Source organism: Pelophylax lessonae (assembly GCF_965119305.1).
Source record: "Pelophylax lessonae genome assembly, chromosome: 1".
Taxonomy (NCBI): Eukaryota; Metazoa; Chordata; class Amphibia; order Anura; family Ranidae; genus Pelophylax; species Pelophylax lessonae.
The window spans coordinates 64,048,353-64,053,947 of record NC_138768.1 but is presented as its reverse complement, the minus strand read 5'-3'; the positions used below and the strand labels follow the sequence as shown (position 1 = coordinate 64,053,947).

General features: G+C 43.3%; 1 pseudogene across 1 annotated transcript in view; it reads right to left on the bottom strand.

Moving 5' to 3' along the window:
• Nucleotides 1-1,926: 1,926 nt before the first annotated feature.
• LOC309569929 overlaps nt 1,927-5,595 on the bottom strand; it is a 46,185-nt pseudogene continuing 42,516 nt past the window's right edge. Inside the window, exon 5 of the transcript in view lies at nt 1,927-1,964. The product of the transcript in view is annotated as an uncharacterized misc_RNA (transcript). The remainder of the gene's footprint in view (nt 1,965-5,595) is intronic.

The window sequence follows — 5,595 nt, the reverse complement described above, 5'->3', positions numbered from 1 at the left end:
CAATCCACCCCGAGCGTGACTCGGGGTTACCGCTCCTGATATGAAAAACCAACCCCGAGTCACGCTCGGGATTACCGCTAAGGAGGTTAAAGTGGTTGTAGACCCACTTTAAAGACTTTTACCTATAGGTAAGCCTATATTAAGGCTTACCTATAGGTGCTATAAATATCTCCTAAACATGCACCGTTTAGGAGATATTTACAGTGCATGCAGCCGATGGCATCATCGGCGCATGCACTCTGAAGGAACGGCCACCCGTGCCGTTACTTCAGAGCCCTGTGCCGTGACCGGCGGCTCCCGCGTGCATGCGCAGGAGTGATGTAATTGCGCCTCTGGCCAATCAGATGGCCGGAGGACGCGAACAAGGAAGCAGGATGGCCGGACATGTCGGCCGCCCTGTTGCTGAGCGGGCGACACTGCGGGGGCTTCATTTTAAGGTAAGTATTTCATAATGAGCTAGCATGCGATGCATACTAGCTCATTATGCCTTAATCTTTACAGGTTTTTTTTTTCTAGTTTTTTTTATGAGGGTTTACTTCCTCTTTAACAACTTGCCGACCGCCGCACGACTATATACTGCGGCGGTCAGCCCCTCCTAGGCAAAGCGACGTACCGGTACGTCGCTCGCCCACGAGCCTCTCCGGTGGCTTCCTGACATCCCCATGAGAGTGACCAATGGCTCCGATGTCCACTGGTCACTCACAATCTCCCACTGGAGAGGGAGAAAGGCAGACGACTGATGTAAACAAAGCCGCCTGTCATTCTCCCTGATGTAACTGCAGAGACTATACGATCCTGCTATGTAGGATTGTATGTCTCTGTGGTTACATCACAAGCCACGCCCCTTGACAATTAGAATCATGCCCCTAGGGAGACACTTAACCCCTTGATCACTAATAAAGTTAACCCCTTCCCTGCCAGTGTCATTTTTATAGTAACAGTGCATATTTATAGCACTGATTACTGTAGTCATGTCACTGGTACCCCCAAAAGTGTCAAAAATGTCAGTCAGGGGTCCGATCTGTCTGCCACAATGTCGCAGTCCCGCAAAAAAAATTGCAGATCGCTGCCATTACTCGTTAAAAAAAAACAATAAAAATGACATAAATCTTTCCCGATTTTTTTTACCAAAAATATGTAGCAGAAAACAAATTGGCCTTAAATGTTAAACGTTAAAATGTTTTTTTTTTTTTTTTTGAGAATTTCAAATAAAAAAATTTGAAAAATATTGTTATTTTTTTGAAAATTGTCGCTCTTTTTTTGTTTATAGCGCAAAAAAGTAAAAATCGCACAGGTGATCAAATACCACCAAAAGAAAGCTCTGTTTGTGGGGAAAAAAAGGACATAAATTTCATTTGGGTACAGCGTCGCACGACCGGGCAATTGTCTGTTAAAGTCACTCAGTGCCGAATAGCAAAATAGGCCATGGTCATTGAGCAGCCGAATCCTCTGGTGCTTAAAGCGGAGTTCCACCCAAAAGTGGAACTTCCGCTTTAGGGAGTCCTGACCCCCCGACATGCCACATTTGGCATGTCATTTTTTGGGGGGGGGAGCGGGTACCTAGTTTTGACAGGTACCCGCTCCCACTTCCGCTCGAAGCGCCGCGGTGCCCTGAGCGGAAGTTCTCCTCTCCCCCTCCCTCCCTGCAATCTTCTGGGACACGTCAGAGGTCCCAGAAGATTGCCGGCCAATCACGGCGCGCAGCGCGACTCGCGCATGCGCAGTGGGTACCCGGCTGTGAAGCTGCAAACTGTAACAGCCGGGTGCCCACAGCAGTGATGCCGGCGCCGAGGGAGAGGATCGAGGCTTCCGGCGGCCGCATCGCTGGACCGTTGGACAGGTGAGTAAATGGCTGGAACTCCGCTTTAAGTGGTTAAATAAAAGCTGATCATTGTAACCAAGTAAGTCAGTGGTAAATGGTTTGTCTCATCCCTCTAACTGCTTCATCTGCATGACAGCTAGTTCTGTTGAAAAACAACAGACTGGTAGATAACAAGATGAAAATAAAGGAAAGAAATAAAAAACAAAAAACAAAGCATCCATCATATCTAAGAATTGGTAAGCTGCAATATAAAAATGTCTGTTTTGGCATATTAAATACTGGAAAAAAATTTGTAGCATGCATGCAACACGCATGCTGTTCATTATTTTAGACCTCTTTCACATGGCCACAAAAAAAAAAAAAAAAAAAAAAGAATGCATTTACAACTATTTTTTAATTAACGATCTAAAAGCAGCTGCATTGTTTTCTATGAAGACATTCATACAGGTGCACAAACATACACCACGATCCGGTCTGTAACACAAAATCTAAATGATATATTTACTGATGCTTTGCTGGGGTTTTTTACCTTCCTCTGGATCAACTGTGAGTATAGGATCGTGTATATGGGATTGTATGATTTTATTTTTTTTTTTTTTTTTTTTTTATTGGTTGAACTAGATGGACTTTTTTTTTTTTTTTTTTTCTCAACTTGACTAACTATGTAACTACAGTGTATGTAACTATGACATTCATGCAGGAACTTTTGTTTCTTGCCTAAATATCAGTAACATTTTTATGGGTGTATTATGGCCTTGTAAATGAAGCCCTAAAAATCCAGTTCAAGTAAATTTTTGGCTACAAAATGGACAGTTTTTGGTATCTAGAAAAATCGTTCATGCAAAAAATAATGCCTGACAGCTGAATGAATGTCTAAATGATTCAGTCCCATTGATATTCATCTAATATCTGTGGGCACCCTAAACTGGCTATAGATGGGACAACATCTTTCCCAAATCTTTAATGCTGGGAGCAGGGCCGGCCCTACCATGGGTCCCGCTGGGTTTATTGGACCCAGGTGGAACTTTGAGAGGGGCAGTAAACTGACCCCCATGTTTTCATGTCATCAGTTTGCCGTGCGTTACGGGCGGCATTTCCCCATCTCATAGTGCCGCCCGTAGTGCAAACTGATGAATATGAGGAGGTGGAGCGTCTCCTCCTGAGAACATTCCTCGCATGATCGTGGTGTGCGCAATGACGTCAGACATCAGTGCACTCCATCTCACACAGGGCCGGCTGGATCTTCTAGGCCGGTGCAGACACTGCAGTCACAGGAGGACTGAGGACAGACAGTGAGTGTTTGGTGGACCGGTCTGGTGGTGGATTTTGGAAGAAGATAAAAGTATATATAATATTTTCTAAATTTTATATTTATATAAAATAATGGATGTGGGGGCTTTTTGCGGGGCGTGACTTTTTTTTTTTTTTGGGGGGGGGCAGCATTTCATTCTTGGACCCGGGCAGCGCAATGTGTTGGGCCAGCCCTGGATGGGAGCTGTCAGCGTTTAGTGCATAAACATAGTTTACTATGCTTCAGTGATGAATGAACACAGGTGTGATTGATACAGATTGCTCACTGTGTTCATTCAGGAAAGGAAGGGACCAGATTATTTACCAATTCCTTCCCCGGATTTCCACCCTGAAACATCTCCCTGTGTGCCCATAGCAGCTGCTGGTAGGAAAGGAGAGGAAGGAAGCTGGCAGCGCTGTAGGGGAAGGGGGCAAACAGGGGGGTCTGGACAGGAAATGGAAGGGGCATATGTGCCAGAACCAATTCCCCTGCAGTGTAGCTGAAGGGAGAAAGAGGAGGAGAAGCTGGAAGCGCTGCAGGGGGAGGTATAAGAGGATTGAAGTCTTCAATAAGACAGTACAGCTGGCTCTCCTGCTCAGCAGGTGCCGGGCCCCCCTTTTTAACTAATGGGGCCCGGGTTCAGTACAGGTGGGCTGGCTGTACTGCCTTATCAGCAGCCCTGCTGAGCACTATTATTATCCACCTTATCAGGGCCATCTTTAATATTGATTGGACCCTGGGTAAATATTTTCTTGGGCCCTCCCTAAACCACTTATTAACTATTTAGAGGCAGTGTGGGCTCAAGGGGCAGCTGCCTTGTGCCCCACAACAATGACTGGACCCAGGGCAGCTGCCCCTTTTGCCCTGTGTTAAAGACGGCCCTGCACCTGATAAGCCAACATTATAGGTGTATACAGTGTGCCAACCCTGTCCTGCTCCTTGGGCCTACATGTAGTGGGCCAAATTTACTAAAGTTTGCGTGTGTGTATGACTTTATATCGATAATATACAGCAGATCATTATCTAACTAACTATCTAACTAGCACTTTTAAATGTGCTTAACATATAGAAATAAAACTGCATTAAATGTGCACAGCTATCCTTAAATATAATGGTAAATTTGGAAAAAGCCTAATGTTGTTGGGGGAGGGGTATTGCACATATGTCTATCTTTGTGACTGGCTTTACAGTTTCCAAACGCTGGTGCTTTGAATAGAGATTTAAATGGTAAATATCTATAGATACGCTACTTCTTCCTACGACAGCATAGCAAACAGGGTTTTTTTTTTACTCTGCGTAGGTTGATGGATGCTCATTGCCTACTGAACTGATCTTGAATTTTTTTTTTTTTTTTTTTTTCATTTTAATTTATTTTTAGGAAAAATGTTAGCCCATGCATTCTGAGATGCACCTTGTAGAAACAGCATGGATAAATCATCTGCACACCAACAAGCTTGTTCCTAAGTGCAAAGCTCTTTATTCTTTATGATCACATAGAAAAGTAACATTTTGGGATGTGAAGAGACCCTTCATCAGGATTGTGATGGCGTTGGTGTGCTGCCAACATATCCTATTCATGATGTACGCCATGATTGCAGCACCCTTTTAACCACATGGTCAATTCCAGTATGGTGTACAATAGGAATACACTGTACTCCATTCCTTGTAGAAACAGAGGCACAAAGGTAATATAATGTCAGTGTTTAAAGCACAAAGCAAACTAGGATTATGCACTGTATGCATTGATTATCAGTCCACATGCCACTATCAAAAATCATTTTAAAAATACTAAATAAATAAATATATATATATATATATATATATATATATATATATATACAGTATATATATATATATATATATATATATTTTTTTTTATATTTTTCTTTTTTTTTTTCTGTAAGTACTTCTTACCTAAGTCAGTCTTACCTAAGATAAGCACAGCTCTGTCCAAGCGGCCTGGCTTATTAACAAACACCTTCAGGTTGATTTGACACGTCAGTAAGTACCCCAACTACTAGGAAGGTGCGTCAGCAATTGTGAGTGACCCCCACGCTCCGAATTAACCCTCTGAATACCAGGGGGCTCTGCAACCCCCCCCCGCCCACCCCACTCCAGGCTCCAGGTTAGTTGTTGGTGACATCTATTCAAGACACAGGGGAACAAAGTGGCGTGAGGTCTCTTTGTTTGGCTCAAGTTAAGCGTGAAATCTTTTTGTGACTGTGCCCAAAGAAAGCACAAAGTTGCAGTTGATAGAAGAAAAGGACAAATTTAACTCGCTGAATGAGAAGATGTTAGGAAGATGACCCCTGACTTGGCTTCATCTATGCCCCCCCCCCCCCACCCCTCTGGGGTTTCAGCCCAGCTTTTCAGTATAATCCATCTGATTCTTTTTAAAATACACTGTATACAGTATGTGTGTGCATGAGTAATATATATATATATATATATATATATATATTGTATGTGTACTGTGTGTGTG